This window comes from Hemicordylus capensis, chromosome 7, assembly GCF_027244095.1.
Source record: "Hemicordylus capensis ecotype Gifberg chromosome 7, rHemCap1.1.pri, whole genome shotgun sequence".
In the NCBI taxonomy this organism is placed as follows: domain Eukaryota; kingdom Metazoa; phylum Chordata; class Lepidosauria; order Squamata; family Cordylidae; genus Hemicordylus; species Hemicordylus capensis.
The window spans coordinates 12,700,464-12,722,712 of record NC_069663.1 but is presented as its reverse complement, the minus strand read 5'-3'; the positions used below and the strand labels follow the sequence as shown (position 1 = coordinate 12,722,712).

General features: G+C 50.7%; 1 protein-coding gene across 4 annotated transcripts in view; it reads left to right on the top strand.

Annotated features, from left to right (window-relative positions):
* AHDC1 (AT-hook DNA binding motif containing 1) overlaps positions 1-22,249 on the top strand; it is a 236,937-nt gene that overhangs the window by 61,437 nt on the left and 153,251 nt on the right. Inside the window, exon 1 of one of the 4 annotated variants that reach the window (XM_053267753.1) lies at positions 16,266-16,665. The exons of the other annotated variants lie outside the window; for them this stretch is intronic. The gene's annotated coding sequence lies outside the window, so the exon portion shown is untranslated. Of the gene's footprint in view, positions 1-16,265; positions 16,666-22,249 lie in introns of those variants that run through there. 4 annotated transcript variants of the gene reach the window in all.

Genomic DNA, 22,249 nt, shown 5'->3' with positions numbered 1-22,249 from the left:
CAAAGGATGCTTCCCTGGACCTGGTGCATGGATGGCAAGCTCAAAAGGGCATTCTTAGTTTATCTTGGTGATCCTCTGGGGACATAAGGAAGAAGATGATCTCCGGGGTATTTTGGGCCCAAGCTGCTAGTAATCTTCATGCTGTTCCTGTCCTGTCTCCACTGCCCTTGTGCGTTTCCTGTTGTGTTCAAAGCCAGTGGTTGGCTTCTCACTGGATGAGGTGAGCAAGGCTCGGCTATGTGCACCCAGGTTTGTGCCTAGGAAAATGCTGCAAACAGGCTGCTTGGATCTAGATTGCAGGGAGAACCAGTTGAAAGGTACACCGAAGGCCACATCTCCCATAATGCACCTTGCTTTGAATCGGCTGGGCAGTACTAAGGAGACAGTCCTGAGTTAGGTGAACAGAGAGATACTTTATGGTGCTGTATCCTTTTAGGCGCACTTTATCAGATGGGTCTGTGGATTGTGATCAGAGACTGCTCCAGGGCGGCACAGCTTTGGTCCTCCGGCTGTGTCCTCTGGAACAGGGATTCACAGATGTTGACTACAACTCCTATAATCCCTAGACAAAGGCCCCTGCAGCTGGCATTGATAATTGTGCTCTAACAGCTGGAGGGCTGGGTCTGCAGATGGTGATTAAGGGCTACTCTAGGGCTGCACACCTTTGGCCCTTCAGCTGCTGTTGGACTACAATTCCTGTCGCCCCCAACCACACTGGCCAGAAGTCAGAGATGATGGGAACAGTAGTCCAACAGCATCTGGACTGGTCTGTAGATGTCAGTGAGGGGCTCCTCCAGTTACTGTTGGACTATAACTCCCATCATCCCTGACTATTGGTGATTGTGGCTGGGGATTATGGGAGCTGTAGCCCAACAATAGCTGGCGGGCCAAAATTGTGTAGCCCCGGGCTTCACAGTACTTATTGGGTGCACATCTCCATGAAATGCGAGTGCGAGAAATCAGGTGTTTGGACAGGTGTCTCTTGTGGAGCACCAGTGACTCCTTTTTGGTTGTATGCCCAGGCTTGTTGTTGGGTAATGTGTGAAATGGCCTGAACTCGCTTGGGTTAATGCTCTCGTAAACAAGAAGCTCTTCCAGGTCTTGAGATGGGAGCTCAGTCCTAGGCAAGGCCATTATTCCCATGGTCTGTGGGTGCTCTGGAGAGACACCACCAGAGTTCTGCAGGTTTTCCTCAGGCTGACAGTCAAAGCTGACATTGCTCAGGCTGCTCAGTCCCTGCTCAGGCTGACAGTCAATGCCCCCATGCCTTGTCCGCACTCCCTGGCTTAGGCGTGGTGAAGTGGGACAGGAAGGAGGGCCAGTCAAATCCTGGCACCTCTCCTCCCTCTGGGCTCTGCACAGCGCCTGTCGCCTTGCACTAAACCCTTGTCCCGCTGTTTTATTTTCCTCGGTGCTGGCATACTGTGCTGAGGTTGTCCTCTCTCTGGACAGGAAGACGAATGAATTCCATTACGGGATCGTGATTTTGTTCCACGTGTCAGGGAGTCTGAGATTAACTTGCTCAGCAATCTGTGACAAACCCAGATACACACATGCGCACGCATTCCTTGTTCCCTCCGCCACCACCTTTGCTCTCCTTCACATGCAGGCTCTTAGAGGTTTTGTGTACCCACCTTGGATTTCGCTGGGAGAGTGGATGGTGCCTTGGGGATCCTTGCCTCTTGTGTGCTGTAGCATATGCAAGGGTGGCGTGAAGCCCCATTTGATGCACTGGGTGGCCTCATGGGCCATATTGCAAAGGATCTGCAAGCATGGCAGTGCCATAGGAGCACAGAAAAAGTGCCAGATGTGTCGGTGGGCACAGATTTCAGCTTGCTAGATAATCTGGGGTAGGTTGAAATGTGTTTGATTGTTCGTGGGAAAGGGCTAGGAAAGACTCCTATCTGAAACCTTGGAGAGCCTGTGCCAGTTGGAATAGACAATACTGTGCTAGATGGACCAAGGTTCTGACTCTGTGTATGGCAGCGTCCTGTGTACATACTGTATTGCTTAACAAATTTATATCCTATCTCAGGGCTGCACAATTTTGACCCTCCTGCAGATATTGGACTGCAATTCCCATCATACCTCACTATTGGGCACTATGGGTGGGGATGATGGAAGTTGTAGTCCATAATCAGCTGGAGGCCTGAAGTTTAGCAACATCTGGAGTACCACCGGTTGGGAACCCCTGGTTTAAATAGTCAACATACGGCAATATATTAGTTGGATTTGTGTTTGGAAATTGGTTGGACTTGGACTGGCTGATGGAAAAGATGCTAGTCAGTCCAGAGAAGCTGCCCCTTTGATTCTACAGTCTTCTGGTCCCTGGATGCTAATGATCCATCAGAGTGTGTGAGTGTTGCTTGCCTTCTGTGCTGTGCATCATTCCCTGCCCCTCCTCATGAGTACCAGAGCAGAATGAATTATACAAAGCTAGAGATTGTGCAGATGTGTGAGTACTGCCCACTGTTGGATGCCTGGCGCACGCCCCTTTTTGGCCCCAGGGGAACTGCTGTTAGGAAGATTCTGAGGGAGAGATTGTGAGGTGGGAGGGTTGAAGGCTGGAGGAAAAGAGGTCCTGGAAAAAAGAACCATCCCGAGAGAGCAGGAGCCCTCTGCCCTCATGCAAAGTTGATTCAACAGTGGTGTGTGCTCCCGGGGAGTGAGAGAGGTGAAGACCTACTGCAGGATCCCAGCCCAGAACTGTGTAACAGCAGACTGGTCCAAAAGAGCCCCTGCTTCTTCATCCACCACCCATGGAGGACTGAATCGTGGACTCTATCCTTTCCTAATGTGTGTTGCTTAAAGATTCCCTCATTAAATATTTCTATGTTTTCTTCCTCTTGCTTCCTACCCGACTCCTTTTCATTGTGTTGAATACCGGGGCTGCACAACTTCAGCCCTCCTACAGAGGTTGGCCTACAACTTGTATAATCCCTGCCTATTGGCCACCGTGGCTGGGGATTATGGGAGCTGTAGTCCAAAAACAGCTGGATGCCTAAGTTGTGCAGCCCTGGTCTACACTGACTGGCAGCAGCCCTTCAAGATACCCAAGCAGGAGGCTCTCCCAACCCTGCCTGGAGAGGCTGTTGGGGATTTGACCTGGGACCTGCTGCATGCAAAACAGATGCTCTGCCATTGAGCGATGGCCCCCTGCCCAAAGTGCTTACTGTTCTTTCCCCCAAGTAGACTGTCAAGAAATATGGGGCTAATGGGTGCAGTGCCTTCAGCCCTAATTTGGGGACCTCGCATTCTTTCCTCCTCACCCAGTATGCTGCAGTTTGGAAAAATCCACAACCCACAACTTCTTTTCCCCACCCCCACAACCAAAGGTTGCTGGCAGGTAAAGTGGAGTTATGTGCATCTCTTGCATGACTTATTCTTGTGGAGGAACTTGACTTTTCTTGGTGAAGTAGCTTAACTTTTTAATAGTGTGTATAGGGAGTATACACGGGTACCCTCCCCTTTTAACATGTGGAGGGAAGATACTCTTAGATCCACTGTTGGATATATTGCACATGTAATTGCAAAAGGTCCTCATGCATTTTAGTAGCATTGGTTGTACTTTTCTGTAAATACAAGGGGATTGCTATTGCAGTGTTACCTCTGCAGAGACCACACTCCATCTTTGGGGCAGGGGAAAGGAAAGGGGATGTGCACTTGACAGGCATATCCATTAGTAGGTCCATTGATTTTCTGATGACAGTAGACTCGCCACACGTAGAGCCAATGAACTGGGGGTGGTGGGGTATGGGGATAGATGATTGTACATGTTTGGGACTCGGGATCCACAAATGCAGGCATCACTAGCCAGCCATTATTTGTACTCACGGTCTCACCATCAATCCCATTCCTTCCCTTGGATCCTTTTCTGGCACACACACAGGGTTTGAGAGAGAAGCCGTTCTTCTGTCACTTGTACTGGGGTAAGGAGATGATAAGAAACAGGAGGGAGTCCCCGCCTACACCTCAGACAAGATTCCTGCTACCTTCTCAACGAGGAAGAGAGCTGGTGTTGTGGTAGCAAGTATGAATTGTCCCCTTTGCTAAGCAGGGTCTGCCCTGGTTGCATTTGAATGTAAGCACTGTAAGATGCTTACATCCATCCCTTAGAGCAGGCATCTCCAAACTGCGGCCCTCCAGATGTTGCTGAACTACAACTTCCAGCATACCCAGCCACAAAAAATTGTTTCTAGGGATGCTGGGAGTTGTAGTTCAGCAACATCTGGAGGGCTGCAGTTTGGGGATGCCTGCCTTAGAGGATGGGCCCGCTCTGGGAAGAGCACCTGTGCGCTTGCATGCAGAAGGTTCCAAGTGCCCTGCCAGGGGCTGATAGAGACTCCTGTCTGCAATGTTGGAGAAGCCACTTCCAGTCTGTGTAGACAGTAGTGCGCTAGCTGGACCAATGGTCTGACCTCGGAAGAAGGGAGCTTCCTATGTTCCTAACAACATCAGGGAAGTGAGACCTCTGGGGAGGAGATCCATGTAGTCCCAGGTGTCCTGCTCGCCAGAAGGTTGGATACACTTACCACTGGCAAGCTGATTTTTAGAAGCCTGGTTGGGTTTCCTGTAACAGAGGTTTCCCAGCAGTCGTTGACTACATCTTCCATAACTTCCAGCTGTAATGGACAAAGGAGCTGGGTGGGATCAGCATCTGTGAATCCCTGTTGCAAGGAACACTGGCTGGGACTAACAGGGCTGTCTCTTGTGTGGCTGTTGCAAACACAGCTCTGCCCTGCCCAGTGCAAAGTGGGGCACAGCCCCCTCCCCCTTGCCCCACAGTTCTGCAGCATGGCATCAAGGAAGGAAAGGACCCCCTTGGAGAAGTTCACCCCCATTGCTTGGTATGAGGAAACTGGCACCACTACGCCTTTCCCATTGGAGAGAGGCCTCCACCGATGTTGGGCGACAGCGGGATAGGCTGCCTCCCTGCTAATCTCTTCTGCTCTGTCCCCCGTGTTGCTAGGCATGCCTGGTCTTGGCCGGGCCCCACACCGTGCCCTCGGCCCCCTGAGACCAAATGGGAAGACTCTATTCTTCCTTTCTTCTGGGGGAGGGGGAGGTGAGGAGAGCCTGGCTAGCTGAGGAAGGCGGGAGAGGCTGGAGGAACCCAGTTGCCTGGCTGGCTGGAGCAAGAGACGGGAAGGGTGGCACGCAGCACCCCAGTTTGTGCCCAAATCACAGGCGGTGGGAGGGGTGTTCAGTGTGCCAGGCTCTTGCTTTTGTGTGCCCTGGCTCTGCACAGCCACAGCCAGGTTTGGTTTAGCTGGCTGTGTATTAGCAGGCTAGAAAAGTGTGTGTGTCCCTGGGGGGGTGGAAAGCCGAAGCATGCAGCATTCTGATCTGTGGGTGGGTGTTGCAGCTGACCGCACCCCCCCTCGGGCAGCCACAGGCTTGCTGCCTCCCCTCCCTTCTTTGTGTTGACCTGGAGGCAGGCATCTTGATGTGTTTGCTGGAGGCTTTTGAATGCCAGTTCCTGAGTCACTTGCCTTCCTGAGGCCCTCGGAGAGCTGAGGCGGGAGCTCTAGCAAGCAAGCCATGACTCAGTGGGAACCTGAGCCCCAATTTCTGGGGCCTGGGTCTCTCAACTCCTGGAGGCCATGGGAAATGGGGTGGCGATGCTCTTCTGAGGAGTGGAAAGAGCAGCTTGGCTGGGTCTCTGCATGCATGTGGACTTCTGTGAGAGGAGGGGGATTAGTGGGGTCACACTGGAGTGTGTTGGCTTCTCTCCCTCCCTGGTCTTCTGCTTCCTTTTCTTTTGCTTTCCATGCACTGCTGCGTCATTTCAGAGAGAAGGCCTTGACTTGGCCATAGCATAAGACGTGTGGCATAGAAGGAAATGTGTTTCCGTCTCCATGTGTTCGCAGGGCTGCTTCTACTTGTGAATTCAGCGAGCTGAGCTTAGTAATGTAGGAAGCTGCCTTAGACTGAGTCGGGCCATTGGTCCATCTAGCTCAGTATTGTCTACTCTGACTGGCAGCAGCTCTCCAGGGTTTCAAGCAGGAGTCCATCCCTGCCCTTCCTGGAGAGGTATTGAACCTGAGACCTTCTCTGTACCAAGCTGAGGCTCTACTGCTGAGCTACAGCTCCATCCATAGCTCAGCTTTCAAGATTCTCTGCTTGAAATGGGTCATTACAATTCATCCAGATTCGTATTATATCTGTATATCTGTATCTATGTCTCCGCAGTTGTGGCGCCCTCCCAGTTATATGGACTGGATTTCCTTCTCCTCCTCTTTTTTTTCATGGAACACAGCTGTGATAGGAGATAGTCTGAGCTCTTTTGGAGGAGGGGTTGAATAAACTAACTTCCAGAATAACCAACCCAACATCACAGGGCAATTGAGGGGTGAGGTGACTTTGCAAAAGATGCATACATGGGTACTATACCAAAGGACAAGAGAGGGGTGCAGTAGCTGTACTCCTTTTGGAGAGGCCTCCTGTGTGCTCTTTAATACCTTTTGCTTTACACGGCAGATGAATGCTACGGTCTTGTTAACCTTAAGGACTAGAAACATGTGCTTTGGGAGATCTTTTGAAAATCCAAGTGTTCCTGCCCGAATGGAAGAAAGATGGAGTGTCCTGGTAATGTCATCTGTGAGTCTGGGCTCTGCCTTCTGGTGACATGCAGGCAGCAAATCTCCCACTCCCTGACTTCTGCCAAGTGGCGATGCTATTGGCAAACTCCTTACTGAAAAGCAGGCAGGGTTGGCCAGTGTTCTGCAGATGCTGCTTAGCCAGCAGGAGGGGCTGGGCACGGGCGCTGGAGGAGGACAGGAGAAGGAGCCCGGGTGCCATCTGGCTGTGGGGCGTATTGCCGAGTGAGGAGGAGGAGGAGGTGCTAGGCAGACTTGCAAGCCCTGTTGTAGAGAGGGTGGGTCAGGAGTGGCGCGCCCTTGGATTACGGAGAGGGCTGTCGAGACAGAACGGGCCGGGGGGAGGGGCGGGGGGACCGGCGCCTGCTGCTTCTGCCATTGCACTGTGCCGTGTGCCGAGTTGGGAGGTTGCGCCCTCCGGTTCCATCACCACAGCATTGCCGGCCAGGGTGGGGGGGTGTAGCTCTGTTTCCTGTGTGGAAACAGGATTGCAGAGAGTGGCTGGTTTGTTCTGAAAGAGCAGTTGTCCTGCCCGCCTCCCCGCCTCGAATCCAGCTCCTGGGGCTTCCCTTCTGGAGAGCAAGGGGCAGGGTGTAGCTGCCCTTCCCTCCCAGCAGCTCTGTTCCTGGGCCTGCCCAGTGCAAAGGGCCCTGTTTGAATGAGGGGTGGAATGTGCTGTGGAATTCTCCCTGGGCAGATTCGGATTTGTCTGTCCTTCTCAGTGCAACCCGACCGTGCCTTCCTGAAGGGAAGGGGGTCAGTCCTGGGTGTGGTGGAGTTGTGGAGAAGGCTGGGTTGATTTGTTGGCGGGGTTGGGGTGGGGAGGCTGTCCAAATGCAGCCCCGGCACTCGACGCCCCACTCTGCCCCCGTCAGCGCCAGCGCTGCGCACATTAATGCAAACGCACAGGCCTGAGTGCTTCATTAGCAGCATGTGAGATGGAGTAATGCATCCGCATCCCATTAGCCTAATGAAAGAAGTGAACAGGCACCTGGAACAAAGCTGCTGACTCCTGGCGAGTGCCTTAGGGCTGGCGGCTTGTGGGCCTGGTCGGGCCCTACCCAGCCAGGCTGTCTAATGTGGGCTGGGGGAGGGAGGAGGACAGAGCTGGAGCATCCTTGGAGCCTGGGCAGCGTCTGACATCCCTTGCCTAGCCAGCTGATAAGCAGCAGTGGAGAGGTCTGGGGTTTGTGTGTGTATGCCTGTGAGTTGGAGGGCAGGAATGCGACCAGCTCTCTGGGGAGGAGATTAGGGCAAACCTTGCGGGGGAAACGTGTTTGTATATGTGGGAAACAGCCCCCTCCTTATCTGGAATGATTTAAATCAGTTAAGCAGGAGGCCGCTTGATTGACTTGGGGCTTTGTGGGTAGACGGTGACCCATAAAATTGTGTCACTGGGAGCTAGTTTGGGGTGTGTGTGTGTGCGCATGTGTGCATCCTCATCCTTTTGCATGGAAACCACTTTTAAATTGTCCATTGGAATTAAATAGAATTGTTCTATTTCCCCGCCACTCTTTCCCACTTTCGTTGTGATCGCTTAAGTGGCTAGTATTTTTTATTTTTTATTTTGCTAAAGTGGCTAGTATTGTGTCTGCAACTAAGTGAGAGACCTGTGGCTGGCTACTGCCAAAACTGAGCATCCTGGCCCCCCACCGATAAACCAGCCACATCCTGAAGAGGATTATGGAGGGATTACCTTGCCAAACTTGCTTTGTTTGCCATAGTTTCTCTGGAGTGTTCAGCAGGGTGGAGACTTCTAGAGAAGAGAGAGCAGGATGAATGACTCCAGGAGATTTTTGGGCTGCATTTGCTCTGTAGAGAACAGAGCAGGAGGGCAGATTTGTTACTTGTGCTGTGGATAAGTATAGCTCTAAGAGATATAGCCAATGTGGACCACTGGAGAGAGTAATCATTCTTGGACCAGGTCAAGAGAGAGATTCTGCATATCAGTAAGCGGAAGACAGTTTGAAACAGCCGGTTCTCAACCTTGCATCCCCAGGTGTTGGACTACAAGTTTTTAAATAAAAAACCATTCATACCCCGCTTTTTCCTCCAAGGAGCTCAGTACATGGTTCTATTTATCGTCCATTGAGGCTGGGGATGATGGGAATTGTAGTCCAACTACATTTGGGGAGCCAGGTTTGCGAACCCCTGTGAAAGAGGGATTATGCTGGTGGCATACAACCTTTTTCACCTCTGGCAAATAGATTTTTTTGGTGTCTCAAAACCCTGCAAATGTGGTTTGACCAAAGGCAGCAGTGGAGCAAAAGAAATGAGAAGCAAAGCTTCTTTCAAAATGGTGGTTGGTCACTAGCCCTGACTTCATCGCCTTGCCTAGCCAGGACTTGCTGTGCGGCCTCTGGGCAGATCAGTTCATCTTCTCCTCCTCTCCCGGTCTATAAAGTTTCCTGTTTTTCAAGGTTAAGGCAATATGTGAATTAAGACTGCAAAGACCTTTGTTCATATAAAGTGTGTCTAAGCGGAGTTGCTGCTTGCCTGGTGTGTCATGAAGGAATCTTCTTCCAACTGCCATTGTGCCGAGAACGGTGTAGTAGAGTCAGTGCAGGGGTGTTTGTTGTTTAAAATATTTATGTAGCTCACAAAGACAATAAAACAATTATTTAAAAACTAGATTCAGTTAAAACTGGATTTACAGGTTAAAAACCTGCTGCAGGGAGACAGGAAAAGAAAGAGGAATTCTCTAAAAAGGTGGGTCTTTAAGAGTTTCTTAAAAATGGGGATGGATTTCTTAAAAAAAACTAACAACCAAGGTGGTGAAGCTCATCCAGGAGAACATTCCAGTGCTGAGGTGCCACCACAAAAAAAGGCCTTGTTTCTAGTCCCTGCCAGATGTAGACTGGAGGGCCCTGGCCGGTTGGGTTGGGCGTAAGAAAATGAAACCCAGGTTCAAATCCTCACTCTGCTGTGAGGCTCCTGGGACAGCCAGATCGCCATCTCTTGGCCTAACCTACCTCACAAAGTTGAGTGAGGACAAAATGAGAGCACCTTCTGTATGCAACCCTGAGCTCCTTAGAAGAATGCAAATGTGGTGTAGTAAATGAATAGAAGAGAAATCCTAGTGTAACTGATGCTAAGAGATGAACTAGGAGAGGCTAGACCTTGTCAGATCAAGTTGTGCTGATGCAGGGCTGTGCAGTCCTTTGAGTCACACTGAGTTCAGAAATTGTGTATGTGTGTGTCAGAAATTTTTGCTTCTATAAACCCTTCATATTTCTGTTGCTGGTCCTCTAAGCAACAGTCCCTTATTTAGACTCTCTTATGCTCTGAGATGAGCTTGGCGACGGCTAAGTATCTCTAAAGGATCTGAAATCACGCATCAACCTCTGTCGAACATTTGGTTGGATTTGGTGGTTGGAGCAGCTTGCATCAATGTACCTAATTCAGTTTTTGCATTGGCTTAAGTAACTGGGCTCTTTTGCAGGACAATTTCCCTGCCACTAGCTGGGGGAAAGAAAGAGAGCTCATAGAACAGGGGTGGGCAAACTTAGTCCTCCAGCTGTTGTTGAACTACAACTCGCAGCATCCGCAGCCACAATAAATTGTGGCTGGGGAAAATGGGAGTTGTAGTTCAACAGCATAGGAAGCTGCCTTATACTGAGTTGGACTTTTGGTCTAGCTAGCTCAGGATTGTCTACCCAGACTGGCAGTGGCTTCTTCAAGGCTACAGGTAAGGGTCTCTTTCAGCCCTATCTTGGAGATGCCAGGGAGGGAACTTAGAACTTTCTGCATGCAAGCAGACAGGTGCTCTTCCCAGAGCAGCCCCATCCCCTGAGGGGAATATCTTCCAGTGCTCACATGTGGTCTCCCATTCAAATGCAAACAAGGGTATATCCTGCTTAGCAAAGGGGACAATTCATGCTTGCTACCACAAGACTACCACCTAATGGTGCAACAAGAAAGTAATTTGCCTAGCGAGCAAGAGGTTGCCGGTTCGAATCCCTGCTGGTACTATATTGGGCAGCAGCGATATAGGAAGGTGCTGAAAGGCATCATCTCAGACTGCACAAGAGAAGGCAATGGTAAACCCCTCCTGTATTCTACCAAAGACAACCACAGGGCTCTGTGGGCGCCAGGAGTCGACACCGACTCGAAAGTACAACTTCAACCCCTGCTAACTTGGCAGAGAGGCACCTTGTAATGTGGTGATTCTCTTTATTTAGCAGGGGGAGAGTAACTGGCCCTATCCACCCCCAGCACAGTAGTTCCAGTGACTGTTGCTGGTGTGTGTCTTAAGTTTCTTTTTAGAATGTGAGCCCTCTGGGGACAGGGATCCATCTTATTTATTTATTATTACTCTGTGTAAACCGCCCTGAGCCATTTTTGGAAGGGCGGTATAGAAATCGAATTAATAAATAATAAAATAAATAATAACTACTACAAGACTGACTGGAGGGCCAAGATTGCCCACTCCTGTTGTGGGGGGTGGGGGCAAAACATGGGGGATGTTTTGAATGTGCAAAATCATGCCTTTCCATGGGAAGTTTATGGGTCACAGTCAGACAGTAAGCCTCTTCCAACTTGGCCCCCAAGGCCTTCCCATTTTCTCCTTTCCTATTGCCACAGGCTTGTGCCTTCTCTGTACCCTGCACTGGCTGGCAGCCAGCCAGCCTATCCCCTTAGAGCAGGGGTTCCCAAGCTTTTTAAATAAGTGTTCCCCTTCTATCACAAACCTTCAACTCAGGTACCCCATAGAGAATTTAGCTCAGAGGTGTGTGTTCGTGTGTCTTCTCCCTCTCCCTCAGAAAATTTGTCCCGCTTGGATTGCATACAGAGGGATACTTTGCCCCATATGGAGTTGTGTGTTTGCTGGAAGATCCTGATCCATGCAAATTCCCCCCTCATTTGGATTGATTTTTCCTCCCCCAGTCAATATACAAATTTTTCTGATGCCCTAAATAGATTGTAATCTGATTTGGCATGTTGTTTGACCTATTTATATAGTTTTAAAGAACGCACCACCATATTAATTTTCATTTCTTTGAAGTTTTTCTAGCCAAGTAAAATTTTAGAAATTGAAAATTTTCCATGGAAAAGCATAACTCTGGTGTCAGAACTATCTTGTATTGTTTTTCACCCCAGGTTGCCTTGCTGCTCCACGGCATAGGAAAAAGAGAAGATGTGGGGCAAGCCAAGCCCTGTCATTTTGAGGGGCACACTTAAATACATGTGTTTGGGAGTGAGTGTGGCAAGGCACAATGTAAAGGATGAGGTGACAAACATAGACAAACATAGACAAACATAGACAAACATAGACAAACATAGACAAACATAGACAAACATATCAATAAAGTACCATTTCAAGGTACTGACTTTGTTGTGACGTAATCTGGAAGTAGATCAGGGGTGTGAGGAGTGAGGAGGTGCAGGCTGCAGCAGCTTCTCAGGGAATGTCCACATGCAACAAAGAGTGCATTGTTGCACAGGGCCAGAAACTGACCCGCTTCGGATCCTTTACTCGCATCCTTTGACTGGCTTAATAGCAATTAAGCCAGTTAAAAAAGCAATAGAATCTCCCAGGTCCTAGTAAGTTCTCAGGCCACCCATTCAGATGGGTGACTCTACATGAGCACCGTCTGCTGTAAGATATTCCCCTGAGGGGATGGGGCTGTAGCTCAGTGGTAGAGCCTCTGCTTTGCATGCAGAAGGCTCCAGGTTCACTCCCTGACAGCATCTCTAGGTAGGGCTGGGAAATACCCCTGCCTGAAACCTTGGAGAGCTGCTGCCAGTCTGTGTAGACAAGTAAGCTAGATGGACCAGTGGTCTGTCTTGGCATAAGACTGCCTGCCTGCCTGCCTGCCTGCCTTTCCTTCTTTCCTTCTTGCCTGCCTGCCTGCCTGCCTTCCCAAGGCAACAGGAGTTTGACATATCTTGGGAGGAGCACAAGTCTGAATGAATTGACCAGCTGCCCCTCCCTGTTAAGTAAACTTCCTGTCAAGCCCATGAATCTGGCTATGCTGTAGTGTCGGGATGTACCCCAGCATTGCTCCCAGCTCATTAGATGAGAGGCAAAACCACCTCAAGTTATGGCAGTCTGTATACTTTGCAGGGTGTACCAAGAGTGGCACTATGTCACCTTTGAAGTTACTGCCTAAACATTATCTTGTTCCAGCAGAGCATGCTGTGCTTTGCAAGTTCTCAGACTCGGCCTTGTAAACGTGTCTTGCAGTAGTGAGCGTAAATTGCTCCCTTTGCTGAGCAGGCCCCAGTCTGGCTTGCATTTGAATGGGAGACTACATGTGTGAGCACTGTAAGATATTCTCGTTAGGGGATGGGGCTGCTCTGGGAAGAGCATCTGCATACCTGCGTGCAGAAGGTCCTAGGTTCACTCCCTGGACCCTGTCACCCCAGCAAGAGCCAGTGTGGTGTAGTGGTTTGAGTGTTGGATGAGGACTAACAAGACTCAGGTTCAAGTCCTCACTCAGACATGAAACCCTTGAGTGACTTTGGACCATTCAGTTCTCTCTCAGCCTAACCTACCTCATAGGGTTGTTGTGAGGATAAACATAACCATGTACACTGCTCTGGGCTCCCTGGAGGAAGAGGGGGACATACATGTAAGCAGATAATTGTAAGGTCTACCTCAGGACACTTGACCGTGCATTAACCAAGTTCCTACATGGGAAGTGCTTCCTTGAATAGACACAAAACCTGCTCGTGTCCATTTACAAAGCCCACTTGTTTGTATGATGTGTCAATCCTTCATAGGTGTATGGCTGTATGTTCACAGGCTAGGAATCCACAGCTAGCTTTGATTGTCCAGCGTATGCAGCCAACAATGCATATGTAAGATTGTAGGATGTTATGCTCACATGTTATATTAGGTTAGACTGTACGGTATGACTATGGCTTTTGCATTTAATTAAGGTAAGGAGCTCCCTTTTCTGTAGGCATTTGATAATATGTGATATGGCCCTTATGATGCTTGCTCTGAGTGTCACATCTTGCATAAGATTTCAGGATGGGGCGGCAGGGCGGGATGTGTATTCTCAAACTTGTAATGTGTGAACTGGACAACCACATATATTGGAAAGGTACCTTAATTAGAGAGCGAGGACCAGCTGTTCCTTCCTGTTGAGTAAAGATTTAGGGGATTTAGGGGTTCACTGCCACATAATATATAGAATTTCTCCCTCGAAGTAGGAGGTCACGGCTCACAGAGGGTTAACTTCCACTCCTTGCTCCCGATAGACAGGAAATCTCAGGTGTTTTTCAAGTAGCTGAAGTCCATCCCCCTTCTCCCAGCATGCTCAGGTGTGATTCCCCAGTTCCTTCCTGTCTTCGCTCCTGATCAGACATACACCTGGGCTCCTGCCCAAATTCTAATCTGCATTCATCCTTCTAGGTGAGCCTCTCTTGTTTTTTCGAGGAGCTACCATTGATTCTTCCACTGATTCATCGCCTTCCTTCATGGAACCTCAATAAGGTCCTGAATGCCCTCACATGGGCCCCCCTTTGAACCGATTTCGCCTATCCCGCTAAAGTATCTATCCAACAAGGTCCTCTCCTAGTGATGATCACTCTGGCACACAGAGTATCGGAATCAGGGGGGTGCTCTCGGGTCGAAGGGAGCTCTGCGTCTTCCAGCCAGACAGGGTGGTCCTTAAGACGTAGGGTCCTTTGACCCTACCTTGGTCGAAATAAATAATTAAATATATGAACAAACTCAGTCTTCCAAGCCCATACATTCCCTTGTACGCAGTTGGCATTCCCTGGAGGGTTGCAGGGCCTGACGCACCTACATTCAAAGGACAAAGGACCTAAGGCAGTCCGAGGCCCTCTGCGTGCCCCTCCACGCGACTTCACAGGGCTCTAAGGCACCTAACATGACCTTAGCTCGTTGGCCGAGGGCATGCGTCACCACAACCTACCAAGCCCTGTCAACCCAGCTTCCATGGGGCATCATAGCACACTCTACCACAGGGCAGCCACCTCGGCAGCTTTCACAGCACCGGCGCGCCGCTAGGGGAAATACGCCGGGCATCCACATAGCCCACCATTTCTCCCTTCCTCAAGCACTACAAAATTGGGGGACGGGTGCTCCAGCAAGTGGTACAGAACTGATCCACTTCCCCCCCATGGTAACTTATAACTGCTCTGGTAAGTCCCTTTGTGAGCCGTGACCACCTACTTCGAGGGAGAAAGAAACATTGGACCTACCGTGAAGGGTTCTTTCTCCTCTGAAGTAGGAGGTCGCGTGGCCCACCCGTGGATCAGAGACTAGTGTGGTGTCAGGCCATGCCTCTCTGTGCCAACCTTCGGGACTAATTCTTCCGATGCTAATCTTGGAACAACCTCCGTTTCTACCTTGATTAATATCTCAGGGCTTCCGTCCTCTATCCTACTCCCTTTGCGTGCTAACCTCTAGTTCCACAACACTGTGGAGTTCCGCAGCCAAATTATCAACACTGTGGAGTTCTACAGCCAAATCATGAAACACGACAGTCGGAACTGGGGAATCACATCTGAGCATGCTGGGAGAAGGGGGACGGACTTCAGCTACTTGAAAAACACCTGAGATTTCCTGTCTATCGGGAGCAAGGAGTGGAAGTTAACCCTTTGTGAGCCGTGACCACCTACTTCAGAGGAGAAAGAACCCTTCACGGTAGGTCCAATGTTTCTTTTTGCCTCCCACTTCTCAGACCAGGAGCAAGGAGTTCTAAGAGTTTTGGGGTGAATATTGTTACAAGGGTCCACATTTTATGGAACTAGAGCTAAATGGTATGGGGAAAATGTGATCTGTTTGCGAAAGTCGGGAGACAATTAAAAAGGCAAAATATATTGCAGTATTTTCCTTGGGAGATCAAGCTAACAGGATAGAAATTGTGTGCAAGTTTGGCATACAACTCTAGATGTCATGAACCCTATTCACACTGGAGAGCTGGTCTTGTGGTAGCAAGCATGACTTGTCCCCATAGCTAAGCAGGATCTGCCCCAGCTGCATATGAATGGGAGACTAGAAGTGTGAGCACTGTAAGATATTCCCCCTCAGGGGATGGAGCCGCTCTGGGAAGAGCAGAAGGTTTCAAGTTCCCTCTCTGGCTTCTCCAAGATAGGGCTGAGAGAGATTCCTGCCTGTAACCTTGGAGAAGCTGCTGCCAGTCTGTGAAGACAATACTGAGCTAGATAGACCAATGGTCTGACTCAGTATATGGCAGTTTCCTATGTTCCTATGTTTATGTTCAACACTCATACCGTGAGTATATAGCATACACAGGTACACACCTGTATGTGGGTACAGTCATTCACATGCAGTGTTGAACACAGACAGATATGGTAATATACTTTCTATCTGTACCATGCATTTGAGGGACCTGTACCTAGGTTCAGTTACTGGACCTATTTACTTGTCTTAAATTCATAGTCCTACGCCTTTTGACTAAATGCAGGTGTAACCTGTGTTTAACCTCTACTTTTTAAGGGGGTTGTCTTAAGTTGAGAGTCATTTTCATTTTGAGTAAATACAGTATAAAGCAAACACAGGTACAGTCATTCACACAAAAACCTGTATGAGTGTACAAACACCTGTGTACTTGTACAACATAGTGTCTGCATAGGACTATGCTTAAATCTATGCACCCATTTCCAAGAAGGCTGGGAGCTACTGATACCTCCCAATATTCCCTATTAGCATAGGTAAGAAATCAAGATCGGCTGGTTACACATTGAATAGCCCCATTGGCTACAGAGGTAGCACTTTAGTTTATTTTTTCCAGTGCTTGCACTCCCACTAGGGGTCTGGGTTTGCACAGCCAGCGACTGAAGGCCAGGCTGGTGATGGCGTGCAGAGGAGCTTGCTTTTGCCTTGGATCAGATTCCTGAAGCTTGGAGAGGAAGGGAAAGTGGAAAGCTCACTAGATTCAGTTTGGGAAGCAGTAGCAGGGCTCCCTGAAGCTTGGGACATAGAAGTGGAATCTTTGCACCCGTAAGGACTCGATGAAGCCACAGTGGAGCCAGTGTGTGCTCTGCATGCCACACTCGCCTGCCACTGCTGCCGCCAACCCGCTGCTGGCCTCTGTTGTGGCGGTATAATGGAAGACAACTGGCAGTGAGTGGGGGTCATGGAGGCCAGTGGCGGGCGGACAGTGGGGTGGGGAGTGGTGGCAGTGGTGAGTAGAAGCCAGCAGCGAGGAGCCTTGGGAGGAGAGGTTGTGGTGGCAGCCTGCCAAAAAATCTAGACATGGTCCGCCACCATTGCTCCTACAGTCGGGGATGGAGGCGCTGGGTCTGAGCAGTACTACCAGTGGCCCAGGGTGGGATTCCAAGGTCCCACGCAGATCTGCCTTTCTCCAAAGATGAGCTGAAATGCAATAAATGACGTGAAGTTGTGCAGCTGTATGCCAGTTGCCTTGTGCACCGTATTCTTATGGGTTGTAGTTTCCAGCTTTTCTGGGTGCACCACTTCTTGGCCCAGCCCTGGCTCCCCGGATTCCAGACTCCATGGGATGGGGGTGGGTGGGTGGGTGGGGGTTGCCATCGTCCAGCTTCTCCTGTCCCAGGTCCTCTTGCATCTGCTGCCCCCAACTGGCTTGCTTGATTCATCAGTGGTGGGTTCACATTTGGAAACGCCGTGTGGTTTTCCATGTGCAAGTTGGGAAGAAGGGATCTTTTCTCTCCCCCCACCCCCCCCACCCCTTCTTCAGCTGCTTGGAGGGCTCTGGGGCTTTGCTCCCCCCTGCCCCAGCCAGCCCCAGCTCATCAACAAGGTTGTGTCCAGTGAGGGGTGGGCGCTCTTCCTTCTCCAGGGCCAGGACTGCAGAGGCTGAAGCAGGATTTTGTGGAAGGTTCGCCAAGCAAAGCAGGCTGTTGCCGGAACCAATTAGCCTCCAGCCAGCAGGCTGAATTTCAGCCCCTGTTCTTTCCGGCATGTTCGTGTTTCTCTCTCTCTCTCTCTCTCTCTCTCTCTCTCTCTCTCGTTCTCTCCCCCTTCTCTATCCCCGCCTCCAGGATCTCTCTGCCTCTCCATTCCTTTCCTTGTCAGAGCTTGTTTTGGGCAACGTGGGGTTGCAGTGAGTCACGCCGCGTAGGGGATTTTTAAAAGCATTCTGTTGTCGCTCAGCGACTGGGAGCTGGGGGCGGGATGCTGGGTGCTCTTGCAGAGGGCCCTGGCGGGAGAGGGCTGCTTTGGAGATGCCCCCTTTCTCTCTGAATCTCCCTGATCTGGAAGGGGGCTCATCTCGCTCGCTCCTCATGTTGGGGAGAAGGAAGGAGCCCTGCCCCAGAGTCCATGCAGGGGAAAGGCATGGGCTCTGGGGCCGCCGGGCTGATGTGCTCCCCCAAAACCTTTGTGAGCGGGGAGACAGGCCCATGGCCAATCTAAAGGTTGCCTCATCTTGCCTCATGGAAGGGCTGCCCTTGCAGGATGGTAAGACCGACATAGCGCTGATGTGTGATCATAAGAGAGAGAGTCTGCGAAGTGCTTTGAACCCTGGAAACCCAAGAGAGACTGTATTATTATATATTTCTCTCCCCCCCCCCGCAACTGTAGAGACAGACACACACACAGAGTAACTTGAGCCCAGCTATCGTCCAGCCTTCCTGCACCGCCCCGTTTGTAATGGAAGGCTGCAGCAGGCCTCTTTCCTTTTCCCTCGAGAGGGGCGTGTGTGTGTGTGTGTGTGTGTGTGTGTGTGTGTGTGTGTGTGTGTAGCAGCCAGTCCCTGAGTCACTGCTGAAACTTTAGAGCTCTTGGAACTTCTTTTGAGCTTGCAAGGAGTGTGGCGCGGGGAAGAGAGAAGCGAGGGTCATCAGGAAGATTGGGGCCGGATGTGTGGTTACCCAGTTTTCAGACGGCGGTGCAGAGCAGATGACGGGAAGTGCTCTGGGCAGGAGCTGGCGCTGGAGGCCGGCAGAGTCGGTCTGTCTGGTTTCTGATGTGGGGGGAGTTGGAGGGGGCTCCCTCCAGGGCTGTTAGCATCCTGCTGTCGTCCTCTTCCCCCCCCCCAACCATCTTGTCACCCTCCCTCTTTATTTCTCCCCCCCCCCGGCTTAGCTTCGCCATGCCTTGAGCTGCACTGGTAAGACATTTGCAGTGCCAGTGGATCAGGAGCGGAGAGATTTAGGTCAAGCACTCGAGTGAGGAGAAACAGCCATCTGTGAGCCGCATGAGGAAGGCCAGGCCACCCAGAGCCGGAGAGACTGGAAAGAGCCTGTGCTGTGAGGGTTGCGCGGGGCGGGGGGGGGGGGGCTGCAACGCGAGTTGGTTTTTGCAGGGGGAGCACCGTGGCGGGAATGAACGCAGCCCTTTCCCACCACCTGCAGACTTTTCCTCTCTCCTCCTTGTCTTGCTTCTCCTGGAAAGGAGGGGCCCAGCCCTCCACCAAATCCTCCTCCTTCTCTGCCGCCCCCCCCCCACCCCGCTCGCCGACCCTCCCTCACTGGCAGGGCTGCTGTCAACTAAAGGAGAAAGCTGTGCTGGAGCTGCCTAGGCCGAGATCCAAGATCGCCCTGACATCCAACAGGAAGGGGTGTGTGTGTGTGTGTGTGTGTGCGCGCGCGCATTGTGGGGGTGGGGAGTGGATGAAATGATACTCAGCCAAAGGTGTCAGGGACAGAATTAGGCACTGGGGAGGGAGAGAGGCGCTGCCAAAGTTGCAGCGCAGGCTCTCCCCCCCACCCCCCCACCCCCACCTAGTGGTCTCAGAAGTCGGGCGACGTGAACTCTCAGGGGTGATAACGGCAACCTTCAGAGGTAGATGGCAAAACAACTGGGTTAGGAGGGAAATGGCAGAGCCAGGCGAGTGCCAGTGTCTGCCTCTCCCATGGGGCCTCCCCGGTTTGCAAGGCAAAGCAACCCCCCCCGAAAGAGAACCCACAAAGGCCAGGGGTTCATCACGTGGCAGCATGTGCTAGGCCTTGGCGTCTTTGTGCAAGTGGCTCGCTGGGAAAGGAGGAGCCGGCATGTTGAGTATGCATTTGAGAGACACCGGTTCACCTCTCCTTTGCTACAGGTTCACGGCATGACCTTGAGTGAATCCCCCCCCCCCACTCTCCGCCTCGCATCTGTATCTGCGCAGAACGTGTTTCGAGATCCCTCGTGAGGAGGGTGGGGGAGACTCTAAAATAGGAAGGAGTTGCTGTGATCCGACATCCACAGCAGGCACATGGGAAATGCAGCCTTGGACTGGGAAGACTGAAGAAAGTCCAGAGGCAACGGATGTGTACAGGGGTTGCCTTCCTGTTGACTTAGCTCCTGCTTCTGAGGGGAAACAGCCGCGTAGGGCAGGACTGCACAACTTCAGCCCTCCAGCTGCTGTTGGACTACAACTCCCATCATCCCCCTACCACAATGACCAGTGGTCGGGGATGATGGGAGTTGTAGGCCAACAACAGCTGGAGGGACGAAGTCGTTCAGCCTTGCCTGAGTGCCTTTCTGTGAGATCCAAATTCAAATCTTTCCTCTGCCGTGAGCTTCATTGTCGGCTTTGAGCAAGTCGATCATTGCTGTTGGGTGTGCAGCGAGCAGGACAGTCACCTCTTTTACATGTTAGCAAGGATGAAGAAATGATTGTGTCGCATCTTTCAGGCTGAAAGTGATATGCACAATGCTAAGGAGGAAAGCAGAAATTAAAAGGTGGAGCCTTCAGTGCTCACAATATTCCTTTTATGGGGAGGGAATTTAAATCAGTGGTAGGGTGCCTGCTTTGTATGTAAAATGTCCCTTGTTCAGCTCTTAGTAGTACTGCCAAGCAGGGCTGGGGAACACCCTTCTTGAAAACCAAAAAGAGCTGCTGCCAGTCAGTGTAGGAAGTCCTGAACTTGATGGACTAACGGTCTGACTCAGTGGAAGACAGCTTCCTGTGTAACAGTGTGGGCTGGTCAAAGCAGGCCCTGGAAATGTTCTGGCTCTTGCATGTAAGTGGCTACCTGCCTCTTGTGGCTCAGTTTCCCCAGTCACAGCCGGCACGCCCTTTGTGTCATGCCTTGCCTGAAGGCGGTTTCCCTGTTTGCCGTGGCTGGAAGTGCCCCAACTTAGTTTTCGGTGCAGTCTGGGCTCACCGCTCATGTTGTGGCAAACGGCTAGCCATGGGGGTTGGCATCCCGAGATGACTCTTGGGCTTCTGAGCGACCAGAATGAGAGGCAGGCAAAATAGCAACTTTGTGCAAATGGCTGGAGGTGTGATGCAGGAGACAGCAGTTGGTTTCTTCCCCCTCTGGAGCCTGCCTGGTTTCCCCTTTGTTTCTCAAAGGGCCTTTTTACAATGGACTCTGAATGCACGCCATGCACATGTGCTGTGGTTGTGCCGTGCTGCTGCAAGTGGCGCTTTGGATGGAGCAGTGTGAGCTCCCTTCGGCAGATGTCGGTCCAGGGCTGCAGAACTTCGGTCCGCCAGCTCTTTTTGGACTACAACTCCCATCATCCCTAGCCGCAGTGAACAGCAGCTGGAGGGCTGAGGTTCTGCAGCGACAATTCCCGCCATCCCCAACCAATGGCTACTGTGGCTGGGGATGATGGGAGTTGTAATCTGACAACAGCTGGCAGGTCAAAGTTCAGCAGTCCTGGGTTATAGCATCTGGGAAGGGGGCGATCTCCTGCAGAGGTATACTGGCTGTGGACCTTGCCTCGCCCTCAAACAATTGCTCCTAACCCCACAATGTTGTAGCATTGCAAGTGAGTGGTGGTGCTCCTCCTCACTAGTGAATTTACAAACAGTATCAAATAGGAGCTGTTGTCAATGTGGTAGAATGGTTAAAGGCTTGGACTAGGACTGGGGAGACCTGAGTTCAACTCGCTGTTCAGCCACGAAATTCACTGGGTGACCCTCAGCCTAACCTACCTCATAGGGTTGTTGTGAGGAGAAACAGAACCATGTACACTGCTCTGGGCTCCTTGGAGGAAGAGTGGGATATACATGTAAAAATAAATGTTTTATGTGCCCATGTTTGCCAGGGAGTCATTAAAATAGCAGCAAAAATACCAACTACCATAGAAGTATTGTATTTTCTCAGGCATTGCCATTTGAAAGCTAGTATTCCTACAACTTAATAAAAGTTGTGGTGGAAGGTGTGTGGAATGTGTGCACGAAACAAAGCAGGTGTGCATTGTTCAGAAACAAGTAGCCTAGACAGATTTCAGTGCGGCTGGCATATGTATCAATATAGACCAATGTTCTCTCTAATTGTTTTCATCTGTGTGTGGAATGAGTTTTGTTCTGGGCGGCAGTATCAAGACAGTGTGTGCGGACATGCATTCATAGTGGGGCCTTCCTGATTCAACCTGAGTGGGATCTAAAATTAACTGAGTGGACATGAAAAAGTTTGACTGAGCGCACATGTGCACACATTAGAGGGGACACTGATATAGACCTTTCATTTCACTTTCTGGGCCTGTGCTGACCCTACCTAATATTGTGTGTTTCCTGTGCACACAGGAAACCTCCTTCCAGAATTGTATGAATGGAATTTTTATTAGTAAAGTCTGAATGGTACCCGTGTATGTGTTATGCAGTGTGGTTGGAAAAGGGTGGGCATATTGAAATTAGCTGACTTCTTGGATCACAGAGGAGCCAGGTTCTAGGATGCAAGTTTTCAACTTGTCTGGAAATTAGTTGGATTTGCAATTCTGGCTGCTAGAATATGTAGAGGCTTGGTTTTTTGTTTTTTGTTTTAAATCTGATTTGATGTAAAGCAGA